A 20,219-nucleotide genomic window follows, 5' to 3' on the forward strand; every position below is an offset into this window, starting at 1 on the left:
GCAATAGTGCAGCTTTTCTTAACTATTTTGATCTGTTAGTTGCAGAATTGAAGAGCATATGATGTGTTGAACTGTAGACTCAGAATTATAACTGGCACCAAATCTCAGAGTGATTAACTCATACAGCTAGTGAAAGTGTCTGTATGTACATACCTTTCTTCTTCCACGTATGAAATGGGTCCTGAAAGTTCCAATTGAATGAAACCTTCATTTTAGATACTTAATGAAAAGAGGAGACTATTTTCAGCATGAGGTTTGAATATCTTTCTTTGCATCTCAGAAACATAAAATGTTCTGTGTGTGTGTTATTAAAAACCCTTACTAAACAGAGAATTTATGCATATGCTTACATTTGCGCTGTAAGAGGGATGTAGTATTCTTTGTGATTTCCCTCAGATCTGCTTTCGACTGGTATCTTCTGTTTGGTAGTGTAATCCTCCCTCACAACCCACTGAGTAGGAGGAACCTGTGCTTGCTTTGGTAGCACAGTGTTTCTACTGAAGTTTATCCTCTTTATATAACTCAACTGTGTGAAGATGCTTTATAGACATGTAATTCTGAATGAGATCTGATGAAATCACAAAGTAGCCTCAAACATATGGGGAAGAGCAAGCAAAACAGTGTTGACAAAGCAGGAGGATAGAGATGTGTGCACTGCAAATTCTGACACTGTTCTGAGAAATGGAAAGATTCTTGCTGTTCTTGCTGTTCCCTCTTACATGAAGAGATTCCTAGGTGAATCTCCTGGCAGCCCTGTGACTGCACTGGCTCACTCCTGCAAGGTCCTTGACACTTGCTTTTGGTAAAAGTGACTCTCACGCTCACTGCATACTGTTTTTCAGAAAAGAGCTGGACAAAGATTTATATTCCTATATGTAAGGACACTTACTTCACATTTGTCCCTATTCTTTCACAACAAACATCTAGCTGAAATAGAGTATCAGGCTTTTTATATGCATAGGAACCTAGTTAATACAAATAAATTAAGGTAGAGTTAGCAATTTGAGGTGGAAACATTGCAACTGTGAATGATTTGTACTTTGCTTATAATGTTTTTTTCTTTTGTTTTCTTTGTTTCTTTTGTTATTGATGTTGTTCTGTTGTTTTTTTTTGTGTGTGTGTGTTTTTTTTTTACTGTAAATATTGCAGCTTGAAAGGTATCATCCAAGCAAAAAAAAAAAAGACATGCATTTTTTCTATCATAATATATAATAGATCTTTAAGTAAAAACATGAAAAAAAAAATCAAAACTGAATCCTTTGAAGAGAATGAAATGGTGGTAGAGGATTCATGATTTGTTGCAGAAAATGACTACAATGAGCCACTATGCCAGACACATTATCCCTAAGTCTTCAGCCTAAGGTGAGAGCATTTATGTGATCTTGGGAAAATAACAATGGCTTGAGTTCTGAGAGGAAACTTCCTCCTTGCTACATCATCATTTTGATAGTTGACTTTTTTTTCAGTATCCTTTCATTTTGGCAGTACATGAAATTAGTGCATTCTGACGTTTGTGAAGTATGTGTGTTGCACATGCTACAGGGGTGAAGTCTCAGTCAGTACAGTCAAGTAAAAGAAAGCTGGCAAAGAAGTTTACCTTCTTAATTGTCATCAACAGTGAATGATCAGCCAGCTCCCTGTCTGTTTCAGAGTGCCCAATTAGGCTTAGGTAGAAGAAAAACACAGGTGTACTTCTGGGAATAGTTCACAAGGACTGTTGCCCAGAACAGTGTTTGACTGCACCCTGTTATCGCCCTTCCTTCCACACGGACTTCCAGGACTATACAGGGGTCCTGACTCCCAGAAACATCTTCATGTCATGAAAACACTGTGCTGGTGAGTCCAGAATGCCTCATATTATTTCAGACATAATGGAAACCAAGCCAAAATAATTGTTACATTGTCGGCACATCACCACTGTAGATCCAAGGCCTAATGCTAGCTAGGATAGATGTGGCCAATAGGCACTCAAAAAATGCAGTTTCTGTTCTATGTGAACGTAGGGTATGGATTGCTATAGCTTTCTTGTCCATGGATTCAGTATTCACTTGTGGAAGCCTTTTATTTAGACATATGAAGGGAGTCAAACTTTTTCTAAAGTTTCAAAAGATCTTATAGTAAGATACCCTTTGTTTACTAAGATCTAGCTTCATAAAATATTAGTGAGAAAAACTGGTTGAAAACTTCTATTTGAAAGAAAAAATCATTTTCTAAAATTCTAATACACAGAGGCTGCTCCAAAAATAGTGCCTCCCATTTTATTATGTTTGCCCACAACATCAGAGGCAGATGTTGATGGGATGACAATAGAGGCTGAACCTTCCCAACAGTATTTTATTACATTTTGTTGCCATGTGACAGATGGCAGCAGAGGAGCAGTCTGACAAAATGGTGCCTGAAATGGAAGTGCATTTGAAGAAAAGGTGTGAAATTGAAATTCTCTCCACATGTAAAACTGACTGAACTACATCTAAATTTTTTTTGTTTTCATCAGAAGAATGTCTAAGAAATGTCTTAATAAGTAAAGATCTACTGCAGTTTTTCAAACCACCAACTTTGGATGATTCTACAATATGATATATTATGACACGTAGTTGATCAAGTTGAGGGGTAGGACTATGGACATCAGCATAGTTTCCATGGTCCACTGAAGGGAATGCTGGAACTCATCCATTTACACTTCTATTGAGAGTGGTATTCCCAAACAGAAAATGGAGAAATGGAAAAACCCTGAAGAATCTGTACGAATAGTAAGAACAAGTGCAGTTATGGATCAAGATCTAACATTACAGGAAGAAAGGAAAGGAAAAAGGAATGAAAAATGGAAAATACCTTCAAGCTGCAGCCCTTTGAACCTCTGAAGACTAGCTGTTGCATTAGAGCTAGATACTTGTTTCTTCTTTCTACCATCTCTGCGAGAAGTGCTGCAATACATGCCTAAGTATACAGTGTCCCGTTTGAAATCAGTTTGGATATGAAGCGTGTGCAAGGCAGAAGTGTATGTAGTGTCTATTAAAATGCTTATGAAAAATAGATAAAGCCTTTCAAACTTTAATAGCATGCTATTTGATTTTGTCAGCAGATAACATTATACACAACAAATTGCATACCCAGGCATAAGAGCCTGAAAGTCATCAGTCTAAGAAGGATTCCTGGAGATGAAATGCAGGAGAGCTAACTCTAGCAGATGCTGACAAACTGCCAGTTTTGAGGGCAAAAAAAACCCAAAACCAACCAAACAAAAACAAACAAAAAAAACAGGACACAAATTCCACATTTTTACTTGTGTAAATGGAAAGGAGATGGATGTTCATTGTGGGCAGAAGGACAGGCCAAGTATGGTTTGGATACAGAAGAGAAAATTACCGTACAGTTACATTGAGGAAGTTCTAGTAAGAGAAACCTTACTAGACATATTTGCCTGTGAGCTTCCTGAGTTGATCTGGAGACAGCTTTCTGCTGGTTTCTTGGCATTTTTAATGATGCCAAATCATCATTAAAAAATAATAATTAAAAAAAAAAACACCTAGAGATGTTGAATTTCTACTGAAGCTGCTTTGGATGGTGAGCTTCTACTTGTAGGAGAGGAAGTTTCAGGAAGTGACTCAAGGAAACAAATTAGTCAGCCAGAGCCTGGACAGAAAGATATAGATTGTGCCATTTTTCAGGATCTCTTTACCCAATCTGGTGGGGAAAAAAAAAGTTACAGCTTCCATTTACTTCCCTTGAATTTGTCCTTATAAGATATGTAAAAGGAATACTTTCTTCTCTTTCCTTCTCCCATTCTGGGAACCTTCACAGCAGAATGACTGATTACAGATATTTCTGTAGGTTTTCACGGTAATTCCAACACCATCCATTTGTGCTCAGCACAGTAATATTGCTCTTGTCCTCTGCCTGCCCCTCGCTGCTCCCATGATAACTGGCAGAACAGAGGTGAAGTGATCTATAAATGTTACACATACCTTCTAGCTAGCCAGCAAGCACATACTATAGTTTCTCTTCATTATTCTTTGTTTTGACCTCAATCTTGGTTACAGTGCTTAATATGATTTATTTATTCATAAGATGCTAAACTAACAATATTGGGTTTAGCTTGGGCTGCCCATGAGACACGGAAGAGAAGTGCTGACATGTTATTGCTAAGGGCAATGGACAGATTACTCTGCATTAGATTCAGAGGGTGCATTTATTCATCTATAAGCATTTTTATAGTGACTGTAATTGTAACACCTGGGCAATGTACATGCACTATAAAAATGTTGAGAACCGTCCATTAGGGCAGTTAATCCTCTGTCCAGCTCCTGGTTTAATTGAGACATTGTGCCTTTGACTGTGTTACTGTTTCTAATTTAAGGCATGCATTAGGGAGAAGCCAGGGCTCACAGCTGTGAAAATATGTGAGTAGATACTTGGATGCTGGAGGCCGAATCTGGGCAGGAGGAAGATAGAGAGTATCATAGCAGATGTGGTTATACGTAGGTTTAAAGATGGTATTGTTTTCTTTGTTGTAATAGTGCTGGGTAAATTTTATTTTATGACTAGCATTCCTGTTAGAAATCCGAGCATCAAGGGGCCTGAAACTAATCAAGGTTGAATTTGGTTAATAGTTCTGGTAAGAACAAAGAGGGGAGGAATTTAAGAAATGTCAAAACATATCATTTTGACCTTTCAAAAATGAAATGTTTCATTTCAGAAATGCCAAACCATTTCATTTTGACATTTGTAAAGTGAAACTTTGACTTTTTGATTCAAAATGACATTTTTTTTTCCTTAAAAATTGACCTACATTTTTGTTCAACTGGTATGAATCTGAAATAAAATAATTCCTGGATGCTTTGAGTTGAATAAAAATTATACTTTTTCTCAGAAAAAGCAAAACAAATCCCATTTTTTTTCCCAATTACTTTCTTAACTTTTCTTATGTAATTGTTATTGCTATTATTCTTATATGTTTATATGTTTTGTTATGTGCTTTTTTACTCGTTTTCCCTCTCCCCTCACTTTTGCACTAACATGAACAATCTATGTGTTGCTGTATTCTAGATTCGTTTGAGATTTTCCCAGAAAGTGTTTTTACCTGCAGTTTTTCTTTCTTTCTCCTGTTTACTGTCTGCTCTTTATTAACTGTATATGCAAAAAGCAGCAGAAGACTGGTGCTCTAGTCTTAGGACTGTGTCTGCTGCAACAAAAAGCAGTATGATCTAGTTAAGGAATGCACATGTCCACCACTTGGAAACTACATCAGAAATAACAATTGAAAAACATGCTTGAGCTGATTGATCTCTTGCAATGTGCTTGTTGAATTTGAAATTGATTTCAGGGAATTTTTTACTCAATTAGAAGAACATACCAGCCACAGAGGAAAGAAGAATGTTAAATACTTCTGTCATTAATAGGCTTTTGTCAACAGTCTTCTTCACTACTGTTTTGGAAATGGCACTTTTAAAGAATCAGATTTTCTATTATGATTTTAAAGTAGACCCAAATATCGAAATTATTGATAGAGTGCTGGGCAGTGAGTGAAACTACATCAGAATGAGTTCCTAAACCATAGCTGAACCTGGGCAGCTTTGGCTCAGTAACTGCACATGAAAATAAGGGCAATACTACATTTGATATGCAGTCTTCTGCAGGTTTCAGCTTTAATTTTTGTTAGAACAGGGATCTGATTCTTTAGTTAGGTTTGATATTGTATAGTGTTCAATATATGGTCAATGACATACTGCTCTTCTGCACAGAGAGTCTACTGCCTAAGCAGCAAGGACTGTCAGGGAAATGGGTGTACAGCTATGAACAAATTTCTCCATGGTATATATAGCAGGATAGTGGTGTAACTGGAAATCAAACTAGTAAATTCTTGCACATTCACCTAATGAGCAAGACTTTGAAAGTTTTGTAGGAAATGGAGGAACATGGATGACTTTTCAGTTCATGTTATGTTTGAGGATAAGCCCAACAGAAGTGTAGAAACAACATCAAAGACCAGTAATAGGGGGGAAATGGAAATGGAAAGGGGGAAATAGGGAAGGGAAGGGAAGGGAAGGGAAGGGAAGGGAAGGGAAGGGAAGGGAAAAGCTTATCTTTATCCAGTTAGCTTCATTAATAAAAACTAAATTCTTTGTAGATTCATTTTCATGGCACAATATATTATAGAGCAGACACATATCTTATTGGTACTCTAGAAGTCTTAATTCTTTATAATAATCTTGGGATATAAAAAACAATCTTTGAATTTTGCAGTGTCTGAGGCACAGACTCAGATATGAATGATCCAAATCGTTTATTACAGGTTCAAACATCCCTTATATACATTCACAAGTTTTCTCTTTCAACTTTCCCACCTGCTTTTACATGTCAACGAAACATTCCATGAACACTCCTTAGCTGTGCTTATCCAAGCAGAGCCATGAGTTGTTCCTAGCCACACGCTCTTCCTCCAATCAGAGTCATCATCACGTGGTCATCACGCAGCTTACTTGACTTTTGCTTTACTCTTCTTCTATAGATGTCCTTGGTCTCAGCGTTGGTTTCTCATGCTGTTTATCTTGCTCCACAGCTGCTGCTCGGAATAGTCTTTCTTCTATTCACACAAAATTTTAAGGAAAGAATAGACCATGTTCTACTCCTATTGTGTTAAGTAGCAAATATTTCAGCAGAAGCCAGAGCTACAGTCTGAGAGCCATCTACATGGAGAATGTTGGAAATAGTGAGCATTTTGTTCCAAACCACTCTAAAAATCAAGGTAACTCAAAGACCGCAAGAATTGTTGGCACATACGTGATATGCAAGAGCTTCATTTTAGCAAAATTGCAGATAGTGATAACTTCCATCTGCAGCTAGACTGTTCATAAACAGTATCTGGATAGATGAGATTTAGATGGAATCTACATGGATACTTACATAGCTGATGAGCTATGGAATTTAATCACAGTATGGAATACTGATGTGATACGTTTCTGCAGTGGTTTACATGGGACCACTGCTATGGTACTATCAATCTTCTGACAGCTGGCACTTAAAATTGGCATTTCTCCTCAACTGTTGGAGGACTATGGTTAGATTGGGTATCTTCTGATAGAATCTTTTTAGCTCCCCTGGTTATAAAGAAACTCTGAATAAAATAACTGAAGCTTAAACAACACACTCATAATCCCCAAAGCAAATAAAACTAAGTCAGCCTTTTAGATCTAACAGAATATTTTGTGGAATGATCTATAGAAGAGCAATAGAAAATCTCAAAAGTCATTGTCTGATGCTGCAGGTATACAGAATAAGACAAGAATCACCATTCAAAGTACTTGCCTTGTAAAAATCTTCAACATCATGAGCCAGAATTTTTCAAATTCCAGGGATAATTACTTCCAACTTCACATACATTAAAGAACAAAGTGGGAGAAAATAAGTACAGATTTTCAAAAGAATGCGGAAACTTAAAAAAAAAATCTTGTATTTGTTCTGATCTACAGTACATCGTTCTTATAGTAAGCTACAAATATCTCAGATGTTTTTTGTTTGATATATTGCAGTAATGTTGTCGAACCTAAATTTGATCACAAGAGCTTCTGATGCATGGATGATCAAAAGTTGTAGTTCAGGGAGTTTTCAGCTAAGTAAATTTGTCTTGGGTTTACTTAATTTTGAACTAGTAACCTGAATCTTAATGCAGCTGAGTGAGAAAAAGGTCTTGTTCTGTGAAGAGTAAAATTAATAAAGTCTTACTTCCAAATATTGTGTTTCACAGTTGATGTCTTTGGGATCTAATCTTTTCACATATCTAAGTCATTTACACTGTTGGTATCCTATAGACTTACTGAAGTATGTCATAATGGGCTGATGTTGCAGTCATTTTCAATGATGAAACTAATGCAGTGTTTACTCATTTTTAAGACATAATATCTTTCACACTCCTAATTTTCTTTCAAATGTGCTTGTAATTTTCTAGTAGTTATGCAAAACGTAATAAAGCAGAATAGACATAATCATAGGAAGGAGAATAAAAGTATTGGATGCCACTAGAAATAAACACTGGAAATAAACATATCCTATCATCCAAAAGGGGCGTATTGGAACACATGTAATATAGGAAGAAATAGATAAAAGGTGGTACTTCTAAGCAAGGTAAATATCTGTGCAATCATTGCATTTGAAGAATATTGAAAGAACTTCTAAATATTTTCTGAGAATGTTGTATGTCTGTGGTATTTAGGGATACAATAAATGCAATGCAATATAAATGGAAAAACCTTTCAGCACATATGGTAAGAAGGTGACTAGAAATACCCGAGTGCAACTTTTGCTACATTACAGACACCAAACATGAAGGAGGACATGAAGGAGGAAAGAGAACAGACTTTTTTTTTTATGGATATGATTATAAATATTTTCACATTCATAAGGTCTGTAGTGAATTAAATGGTTAAACTATATTTCTGTTGAATTGTTTTTTATGTTAGCCTTACCCAGCCATCTAGAAGTAGAAGTTAGAACAAGAATTTACTTAGAAATTACCAGAGGGAAAAAATACATGTTTATTTCAGTCTTTCATTAGGGAAACGAACATAGAAACTATGAAGGACAGAGGGTAGAGGAAAGAAGAGGATCAATAGATAATTAACTCTTAAACTGACATGAAATTACAAGCAGTGACTGATGAATGGTGAAATGATAGTTATCTATAGTACAGTTTCTGAACTTCTTAAACAAAGTATTTTGTTAATACTCAAAGATACAGCCTAGTCATATTTACAATATTGTTCAGTTATTTGCATTTTATATTCTTGAAGTATAACTTATGAAAAAGTATTTTAAAAACAACAAAAAAAACCCTATTGATATCTTTTATAATTAAAAGTGAGCAGCAGTACCTCTTTACAGTTCTTGGCATATGTTTCCTTTCGACATCCCCTGAGACTCCATCTAGGAAAGCAGTTAACACATTTATCTGTTTCATTTATTGGTTAGCTCAAAATAGCACAGAAGCTTTTCTTTCTTCTCCGAAGTGCTGAAACTTGTCCTTATGGCTGACTATATATATTTATATATATATAGGAGGGTTTTTTTGTTTTGATTTTACTTTATATATATATATATATATAAATTGGGTGCATATATATATATAATATATATATAAAATATTATATATATATATTCATATATATGCATATGTATATGTGTTTGTACGTAGGTTTGAGGCTGAACCAATTACATGTAGGTGACTGTTCTCATTTCAGAATTGATCATCTGAAAGAAGTACAACATCAGCTCCAAACAACAACAAAGGCTGCCAGAGATTAGCCAGATAAATGAATAAATAAATAAATAGAGTTTTCCACATGAATATTTTAGATTCAGGTATTTCCTTCTGAGGTCAACAAGCTGTGAAGGCAATTTGCCCTCTGATAGCCATTGCCCAAATTTGTCTCAAGAGATCAAAATATTGGTGAACAGAAATCAGTAGTCACTGCTGAAATCTTAGGTAAGGTCACGGATTTAGTCAGCTACACACAGAGTGCTGATACCACTTCAGATGCTCAGGGATATCCTCCTGCTGTCCCCTTCAGTCTAATGCATGCTAACTCCATGGTCACCTGTTAGGGGAAAAATGTGTTATCTTAAGTGGTATCAGACATCTGTGCCCAGGCAACTGACCCATACTTGTTAGAGGTGCTTGGAGCTAAGAACTTCCAGTCATCACTGACAGTCTTCCGCTGGTAAGCTCCCAATTGCTCTAAGACCCAGCTCTCAGGCAGAGTTGGGGAGCTGCCGCTGTCTACCAGAAGGAAACCACTCTGATCCCAGCCAATCTGAATGAAACCTGTACAGAGAGTGGGATGGAGCAAGGTGCCGGGGCTAAGGGTGTTGCGAGGTGTCTGGGCTAAATGAGGGGAAAGGACATTGGTTGGAGAAGCTGAATGCTTCATGGAGACATTAGAGGGGATGCCTGGCCCTAAATTTCTTAAGAACCATGGTAGGAGGGAGGGAAAGTGAGCTGCCTTAACTACAGTACATGGTTATGATCCTATTTTGTTCAGCATGAGTGCAAAGGATGGCATGAAGCGGTAGTCATAGTGCTAAGTTAGCATTCTTGGCAAAGTGGGGAGCTTCTACAGCACCAGGGGAAGCAATTGGGCAAAATCCTATTCAGACACTCCTGCCCTAACACATCTAGTAAGCACAGCACTGCCAGTGATCTTGAGTTTAAGATATTATTCTTTGCTTTGTTTAATGTATGGGAAAGCCTGTATAACTTAGGATAAAAAAGAGCAAGTATCATTGCTTGCTTCCCTAGTGCAGCAGAAATGCTGAGTCATGGCCTGGGCCAGTGATTGAGCACCTGGTGGGAAGCCAGGGGAGCTCAGGTGCAAGCAATGTTCCTGAGTGACAGAAAGGGGTGGAGCCAGAATCCACCCCTACCCAGACCTCATTTGGCAGTGGAGGCTAGGGTATTTTGCTGTTGATTCCTGGCTATGGAAGGCCTTCTGAAGGTAAGCAAGTAGCTCTTCATTTCTGTGTACACAGATGCTACGTTTGGGCTTCTTTTCATTTGCTGCAGCCAAAGGCTTTGCCACCCTGCTATTATTGCTATACTTTCTATCACACTGTAGCGTTACACTTAGATATTTCAAAAGAATTAATGGGAAAAAATAAGGAATAAACTAGGAAACAAGCTTCTATGCTTGTGTTAGAAAACCAGTGAATAGGAAATGACACCAAAACAGTTTTCCATGAGTACTGAGGAGTCAGTAATACCACAGCTTTATATGCGCGAATTGTTTTTTATTTGATAGTAATGTTTTTGGCAAAAATATCATAGTGCGTATCAAAATCATAAGGTATTGTAATTCATTTTCCTTTTCTCACTTTGAATTCTATAAGACGGAATTTCTGAAGTCTGTATATCTGCGTTCAAATCTGTAACTCAGCAGGCTAAGCTCACTCTTTGGCAATTGTAGGTTTTTGTAATTGAAGATCATATAACATGTCCACTACTCTGTGCTAAGTAAGCAGATGTGTATGAAAGAGTTTCCTCTCTGTTTCACTAAAGAATAAAATTTTTCAAGTAATCTTACTTCATGAATACTTGTCATCAGCACAGTTACCCCAGACTACTGGCATCTGTTAACTTTGAGCCTGCAATATCTTTTATATGTCCCACGATATTGTAATACAGATACTGAGGTACTAGCTGTAGCTTTTAATTATTTTTTTGCTGTGCTTGCTGTGGATATCTAACTTCAAGCAGCAAACTTTGAAAAAGTAATTTAGGTGCTGATTTAGTGATGTGCAGGGGTGAAAAAAAAGTATTTATTGTTCAATGTAGGGTTGAAAATGACAGGTCCATAATTTCTCATTAACTCAAGCATAGATAGAAACATCTTGCTCTTGCCTGCCCCTATGTACAGTGTGGAAGTATTGTTGTATTCATCTGTATTGGTTCAATTGCTTGATTTTCCCTGTGGGAAGTACACAAGCACACCTCTTACTTGTATTATACCAAGGCTACAAAGACGAACATGGAGAAATAGAGACAGTGATCAAGTTACTCATACATATTTGTTAGTCAGAAGCCTCTAATAATGTGATCTCACTGTATTTTTGTCTAGCGCATCCCTGTCCCATGCAGTGTACAGAGCAGATAGTATTTTTATTGACCAGTTTGTTAATATTTTTTCTCTACTTCTTTTGTTCTGTATGTAGCCATGTCTATTTACTGTGAACTGCAAGCAGAACTATCAGTACCTTTGTCAGTTTTGCCATGTTGTTCATCACAGTTAGATCTGAAACCCTTGCAAAGATTATAGTTTTGTGACATTTTGTTGGTGAAAGCTATCTCTGTTTCGATTTCTTAGAGACATGAGTGACTTGTCTTTTCAGGCTTTCTTTGGTTAGTTGGCATTTAGTTGCCTGTACAGGCTCTCTTGATGGCAGCTGATGCTGTGGATATTCAGCAGTTATACAAATGAGATCCTCAGGTCTCAGAGCTGGTATGCAGGAAATAAGGAATACAGATCTGTTTAGCGTGTTTGTTGCATTGCATTACGTTTCTCACTAGCAGCCTTCTCAGAATTGGCTGGAATGGGCATGTGTTTGTATTCTTGTAACAAACATAGAAGCAGCAAGTAAGTTCAGAATTGTTTGTCTTCTGTTTTCCCACTGGGACTGGAAGTGTGGAGTTCAAATCTAAAGTGGAAGGATGGAGCAAAAGGAGAAGGTTGGCATCAGCATTCACAGTTAGAGCAGGGACAACCCTTACAGTCTTCTCACAGCTCTCTCTTACAGGTCCTGCGCAAATGCTGTACTTGGCAGGAAGACAGAGCTCAGAGCCACTGGAGTACCTGCTGAAGTTGGTGATGGGGAGCAAGAATATGCTGTGAAGAGATACCACAAAGTTCTTATTTTGGGAGACAGGCTGTGTTTCTGACAGCCAGACCAGCCTTCTGAACCAAATAGCCTCCAGCTCCATTCTGTCGGTGAGAAACATAGCAGCCTGAGAGATTGAAGTTCAGCAAAACGATAAGGCACCAAAACCAGGGCTTTCTAATGGGAACTGTCATGTAACTTGAATAATAGTCCCATTCATAACACTTACACTGGATCTTAATCTCACTTTAAGTGAAATTACTCTGGGGACTTAAAATTAGAGTATTTGCAATTTAAATTTCTTCTGGGATTCTTTGTACCTCAGGTGCAGTGTGCAATGATGTGTTATGTGCTCTCACTACAAAAAGTGCTTGTGTGTGTACAAGTGAGTCTCTGTGTGTGAATATATCCTTGCCCCATATTTTTGTATAGTTATACATATGTAGTAAGATAAGTGCTGATGTAAAGATAATAGAAAAACCAAAGGACATAGTGATAACTTCTCTTTCTAAAGCTGTTAACTAATATGTTTGGTTTCAGAAACATCTAATGCATAATTTTCTATTTTCCTTTTCACTGACAAATATAAGAGAAAAATGGTCAGAAAAAAAAACACACAGGAAAACAAAACAAAAAGGGCAGGAAAATGAATACAGAGTTCTAAATATCGACGTACTGATATCAGGAAGGGGGGCGGGGGGCAGAATAAAATAATTCTCTTGAAATGTATGCCCTTGGAAGGACTATGAAGCATCCATGCAGTCTTTGTTTTACAACCAGAGCTTCTAAACACCTTCTAAGCTCTGGACCAAGCACTGAAAGCATCAAACTAAATTTTCACAAGCTAAATACTTATTATTTTTAGCATTCTTTTGTACTGTAACTTCCAAATTTGTTCTTAAAGGTATGCTCACAGTGAGTCCTCAGTGGGTAGCAGAATTTCATGCCATTTACTCAGTTCTGGCCATAGCTTCTCTTCAGCAAAAGTTCATCATGTAAATTATTATTGCTCTTGCAGGTAGAACTTTATTATAGATGATACACATACGCCAGACTCATCTAGAATTATAACACTTTCTGTCACCTTCCTCTAAATGACATCTGGCAGCCGTTCCCAGAATGACATTTCAGACATGTTTCTCTTCATATTAATTCTGCTTACATGTTGGCAGTAGTTGGCAATACCACCAGAGAACAACTTCCTTCAATCAAGTAAAGATACTTTCATACTTCAGTGTCTCAGGAGTCCTTATTCGTTCCCACTATGTTGTTGATTTTTTTTGTGTGTGTAGTTTGCAACAGTCTAGTTTTCCATACTGCTCTAGGTCAATTGCTTTCCATGAGAGAGGGTGAGAAAGGTGAATGTCAACTCTTTGAATCTAGAATCTCAGACTGATGTGAAGATGTGCTCCTTCAACCTCATAGTGTATTGTATACAAGTTTGCTCTTTCATTGTGGTTAACATGCTGTGAACTAAACTCACTCAAAGTCCCTTGAAGCAGAGAGTGTATTTCCACCCACTACTGCTTGTCAGAGCAGTATTGTTGCACATCACTGCTTATGTGGTCTCTCCAAAAAAACCCCGATGAAATTCACCAGAAACAGAACTGAGAGGAAAAAAATTACTTTACTTGAGCCTTGAAACTAGTTTTGAAGAAAATAAACTAAGTTATTAACCTTTAGATGTGAATATGAATACTAAATTTAAGAAATTCTGACAAAGTTGTAGCTTATGGGGTTTCCAGATAAAGTAAGTTCTAAAAAATATAAAATTCAAATCCTTTAGCTGAGAAACTCAAGCACATGTGTTATGCTGTGTCATTGCTTATTTGCTTCATTGCTTACATGGAGAATTTCTAAACCAATAAACTGTATTACAGACTGCAACTTGTTGCTATTTGTCTATAAAATGGAAGAGGAAATATTTTTAGAGTCTTGGGATAATGTACAGATTTCCCACAGTAAAGCTTCACTAGAAAAATTACAGATCACTCTTTCTAGCCATGCAGTCACAGTCCCTTCATGGGAGAAGTAGCTGGGTCACTTACCCTTCATTACCCTACACTAACCTACATGATTAGTGTAATTGGTCTCATTAGCTGCCATTTTTGTCATTACATTTTTTTTTATTTTTTTTTTTTTGCTATGTGTCACTTGTTCTGATTCAAAATTGGAGTTTGGTGAGGTGACACAGCTATGGAAACAGCTATTTGTATACTGACACTTTCATACAGGCATCTTTTTACCCTCACTATGTAGCTGTTTCAAGCTTTGATATAGCTTATTTATTTCAAGATTCATTCATTTTTTTCTTTTCCCTTGTCTCTTACTCCACAGTGGGTTTCTGAGGTTTTATACTTTTGTTTTGCTCTTTATATGCTGCTTCCTTAATCACTGCAGCTTCTCTTTTTCTTCCAAACCTCTTTCATGTATCTTCTGTAACTTCCTATACAAAAAAAAAAAAAAAAAAAGGTAAAACTAAAGCAGTAACATTCTAACATGCCCGAAAGAATATTAAATGCTTTTAAAAAGCCACAAGTAAGTTATATTCATCTGTGCCATGAAACAAAGTAATACTACTAATTACTAGCTTCTACTGCTATCACCTTGAGAACTTCCCTTATATGCTTATACAGTTTTTAATTATTTACCCTACTGCAAATACAGGAAGACAGTGTCTTGTCTTTGTTTATTATTGTGTCCCAAGGGGAAGGAGAATACCAAATCATTTTTAATCCTTATAACTCTCTGAACAGCCCCTTATGTCCATTTGGAAGAAAAATAAATGTGACACTACACACTTCAGGGATCTGACTCAAGTTTGTATCTTGTGTGTGCTTGAGGATCAAAGAAGTCTGAGGGATGGAAAAAGCCTATTAGACTTCATCATCTTGCCACCACCTCTCTAAATGCAGCAAATCTTTCTCAAATAGAGGCTGTAAAAAGAAGGTAGCGGCAACTGAAGCTTCATCATTAATTTTTCAGGAAATAATTGCAGAGGTTGGATAACTTTAAACTGATTTTGGTGGTGCCCTGCTACTGTGAGACTCCATGAATCTGTTGACAGGCCACAGTCTTCTGACATTTGAAAACTCAAGTACAAAAGTGAGGGCCAGGAAGAAAACATGACTTTAGCACCTCCTGACACACTTCCTCTTGCCCACGCAGCTCTGTGGTCAGCTCCATCCCTTTACATCCTCCTGCCAGGGTCGTGTCCTGGGCAAAGATGACTACTAAAGAGCAGGTGGGTAACAGGCAAGGAGCGGCTCTCCTCTCATCAGGGCAATGAGTGCACCTCCTCTATCAGCAGTCAGCTGCCTCTGCTCAGGGCAGCTTTGCCAGAATAGCTCTGAGGTACATTGATGAGGGTCAGCCCACCTGCAACTTAGGAGCTGCATTTAAGCTGCAGGTCTGGGCCCTGGCCTCTGCCTGAGCAACACTGCAGCTGTACAATGACCAAGAACCCCTCTGATCTGAACTCTGATTGATCAAGTGGACTGATGTTCTGGTTTGAACTGCCTAATTGTTGTGGGTTGCCTAGAGATCTGGACTCATGGCTGAGCCTGCCTGCTGTCACTGGGCTTATGCTGCCATTCCTGATCAGGTAGTAATATGGGACAGCCACCCTTCAGTAAGGCACAAGAGTTCAGTATATGTTGTCAAACAATTTCTTCTGAATATGCAGTCCAAGGAGGATTTTGTGGATGCTTTCAGATATATATAATGTATTCCATAACTAAGGAAAAATATGAAGTTATGAATTGTAGTAACTAAATTAACTGCTTTATTTATGTAAGAACTCAAAAACTATTCAGGTGTTTTCTCTTTTGTTTACCTAGCTACAAAACTGTAAGGCAGGTTGGCTGGAGACAGTCAAGGTCATACAGCTGTGGGGAAGCAAGGCCAGAATCTCGTATGTTCCTGTGTAGATTGATAGGAAATTGTTTGTATCTCTTACTTCTCTTAGTATAGTATCACTGATCAATTAAAGTCAGCGGCACAAAAGTTTGGAATTGCAGCTGCAGGAAACCAATTCAAAAATGTTGGTTTCTGGATCTGTCCCTTTATCATAAGCAGAGGACAATCCTTTGGGCTTAGATGTACTGCTAGGAGTGTCAGCTAGTAGAGAAAATATTGGTTTTAATGCAACTGCTGAAGCATGAAGTGGCTGGTAGCAGTCCGAAAGGGAAATGCACATCTCTGTTACAGAATAGGGAGGGGATGATGTGCAGTATCTTCTGATATGGGGGAACCCAGGAGATCTAAATGACAAACACTAGAGTTTGAGAAAAGCTCACTTGAGATAACAATGATTCCTGTGAGGGACACCTTATTATTCAGGATGGAATTACTGAATACACAAAGAAAAGGCCTCAGGCTTTGGTACGGGAGTAAATTTTGTTCCAAAACACAATATGTGGTCATATGATGGGACCCAAGTCTCTGCTGAGGTAGATGCAATCTACTGTCCAATTGATGTTGATGTCTGTGTTTACTGTTGCATCTTAAGATTTCTATACATTCAGCCTGTTTCTGCAGGGTCATTTTTCATTATGTTAGTATTTCAGGATCTGGGGTTCATAAATTTAGGTATGGTGGTTAAGACTACCAAATATAACAATGAATATCATTTTTTGTTCTGTGTTATTTTCTTCTTCCTCTCTCCTACACTCATATCCTTCAGCAAACTGTGTGGGAGTATGTTTGCTTCTCTATTTCATGAACACAACATGTGCTGGAAGAAGGAGCTTGGTGCAGGGATGTTATAGGTGTCTGCAGTAAGGACACAGCTGGCAAGTGAAACTTTCATTGGATTAACTTTTACTCTATTTATGCAAAGCAATGTGAAGCATTCAGTTTACAGAGCTAATGACCTGAATACCCTTCCTTCTTTGAAGACGATAGATATATGATTTTTTCTTTTTAACTGCATTGGCTGTCTTTCCTCATTTCTCATATTCTCCTCAATAACTTGTGGTCAGACCACTGGGATATAAGTGCTATCTCTTCCACATTGGGCTAGAATGATCTCACATTTTTAAGATTAAAGGAACATTATTTTACTGCTCAGCAAGATTTTCTGACTTATTTGTTACACAAGGCAACAAAATTCACAGAAATTAAGCTTTGTCTTCAGGTAGATGAAAGTTGGCATCAATCCAGAAAGCTGAAAATATCAATTTAATAAGCTTATGCGGGCCTGTACCTTGGTACAAATTCAGTAAGTTACATATGTTGTAAGTATATTGTCATAAAGCTTTTTCTCTGGCACTAACCAAGGGGGCATGATGTGCTGGCCACTTAAAAAACTATTTTTTGCAGTTTTTTTTCTTTGACATCACCCTATTCAGCTATGAGTGCTAACCAGTTCATAGTTTCAGTTCTGCAAATAAGAAATATTGATCCATTGACCACTTCAAAGCATTTACATTGATAGAGGCCCTGGAAAGTAAAGATGATGTGTTTACCCTTATGAATGTTTTTGATTTGAAACCAGTCTGGTAAGAAAGAAGTGCCAAGTCAGTAATTTTAAACACTTTAGGTTTGGCATCAACTGTACTAATGAGAAGTGATGCTCGAGTGACCTTTCCAAAGTTTTGACTTTGGTTCTGATGATCTTATAATTCAGCATCTTTTTCTTTGTAATCTACCTGTCTTACAGAATTTTCTTTCCCAATTAGAGTCTTGAGAAGTCTAACTGAGCTGTGGGAGAGAGAACCAAAGCATTTCCCTTTCATGAACTACAAAGAAGTTAAAAGAATCAAATAATGATAATTCAGTGGTATCTTAATTCATTTTAGATTTTTGTATGCTTCTACTTTTTATGTGCTGTTCTTTCACTTACGCTTAAAAATATCTTGGAAGTTCCGTAGGTATTTGTAAAGTATTTTTTTTCTGTTGATAATGCATCTGAATGAAAACCAGGTCAAATTTCTGGACTGTGTAGAAAATGCGGCAATACTTTTTTTTTCTGTATTATTTTCTCTTCTCCAGCTTGTAGAAAGAATATAGATAAATGCCAGTATGCGTTTTTATTTGCAGCCTAGCAACAAAGAAAGTTACTGAGATGTTAGTGATGCTTGGGAATTTTAAACTGGAAAATAGACCCCAGAATATATATTTTTTTTCCATTGGAAAAATTCAGCTAGTTATTCTGAAGGCTGTTGTCAAATCCATTTTCTCCCCACGTACCACAATCACTCTGATGTACTAAATTTAAGCAACCTGAAAAAGGATTCCAAACAGAAAAGCTGTAGTACTAATGCTTGCTCCTTTGAGATAGTAAAGGTCCTTATCAAACATAGACAAGTTAGAGGCTTAGGATTTCTCTGGTCTCGTGGTACAGTTGTGGGGTTCTTTTGTTATTGATTTTTTTCCTGATATCCACATTCGAATGCAGAGGGGGGGAAAGCACTAATATTTAACTAAAATCACAGAACTGCATAAGCTGAATAATTTTTTTTTATAAGGTAAGATTGGCATCTCTTCTCCCTATTAGCTAGAAGGGGAAATAAATAACTAGTGAAACCAAAGAAACAGAGGAACAGCTTCACAGCTTTTAAAAATAAAATTCAGTATCAAAAGTAAAGCAGATGTGACAGTAGTTATTTCACCTCAACACATGGCCAGAGAAAGAAATACCTGGAATAATATCTGAGAAAACAGAGTAAGAATGCTGTCCCCTTTGGGATGGTATAACTTGTACTGTATATTTGGAAAATCCCTGTAGAGTATGGAATGAGAAGAACAATAGCTACCTGCTGCTATTCAGGAGAACTGAAAAAGCCATAAAAATGCACGTTATGTTGCCTGTGAATGGGACACATTCTGTATTTGGTGAAATCATTTTAACTACTGAATTTGTACTGTATGGAAAAAAAAGCTATTTGCTTTTTCTGGAAGAAAAAAAAAAAAAAAGGTGGTTTTACCATCATCCACTCTCTCATCAGCAGACAAAAATATCAACTTTTGTCTTCTGTTTTCCATCTTCCTCTGACTGACCTGGCCCAGAAAATCAAGACTCAATTTTCTCTGGTTTACATCAGCTATTATTAGCTCCACTTCAGTGTTATTTGCCCTGTAATTGCCCTCCATATTCAGAATCTCTGTCTGAAAACTAGGCAGATCTGCTGCTGATTTCTATTGGCTGTAGAGCACCAAGTGCTTGAAGTACCACTACATTCTGCTTCTGTCTTGTTCTATTTCCCTTAAGTGCACTGCTCCTACCATCTTAGTGAACTGTTGTTTACTGTCTGAACAGAAAGGCACTTACCAAAGTAGATCTGTCCCCTTTCCTTGGTATTCAGCCACCTCTTCATTTTCGTTAATGTTTTATGATAAAGACATCGCTCTGAGCTTGGTGAGATTAGGGGGAATTGAGCCAGGACCTTCTAAAGCCCATGACAATGCCGTTGCTCAGTATGACAGAGGGGCCACATCAGTGATGTCACAAGGGCTTTGACGTGGCAACATGCAATTAAGATAGAGCTGCTGCAGAGCACAGCATTTTTCTAGCATAGTCCACATGAGCTCAACAGATCTTTGATCTAAGTCCAGTAAGCTAATAATAATGCTCCAATAAATGATTGTTATCTGCAGAAGCCAGAGACTCTGGCTACTAACTTCAGACTTTGATCTCAGATCTGAGTGGGCTAAGGATAGTGATCCAATAACTTGGGAAAGAGCAAGTCCTGACACTGACCCTGTGAAAAGACCAGCTAGACTATTAGCATAACCAGAGCCTATTAGTCTAACACTAGCAGTATCTCCACATCTTCTAATTTGAAATCAAGATGACTTTAGATTTAGCCTCTTAAGTAGATTCAAAAAGTATGTGTATTGGTCTTATGTGGCAC

General features: G+C 37.4%; 2 long non-coding RNA genes across 2 annotated transcripts; one reads left to right on the forward strand and one right to left on the reverse strand.

Annotated features, from left to right (window-relative positions):
- On the forward strand, positions 10,423-13,592 carry LOC110392556. The gene is made up of 2 exons (XR_002434476.1): positions 10,423-10,487; positions 12,283-13,592. It is a non-coding gene; the product is annotated as an uncharacterized LOC110392556 (long non-coding RNA).
- Positions 14,459-19,785, reverse strand: LOC110392624. The gene is made up of 3 exons (XR_002434516.1): positions 19,637-19,785; positions 18,209-18,406; positions 14,459-14,809 (listed from the first exon to the last, which is right to left on the reverse strand). It is a non-coding gene; the product is annotated as an uncharacterized LOC110392624 (long non-coding RNA).

The sequence above is a fragment of the Numida meleagris genome, chromosome 1, assembly GCF_002078875.1.
Source record: "Numida meleagris isolate 19003 breed g44 Domestic line chromosome 1, NumMel1.0, whole genome shotgun sequence".
In the NCBI taxonomy this organism is placed as follows: Eukaryota; Metazoa; Chordata; class Aves; order Galliformes; family Numididae; genus Numida; species Numida meleagris.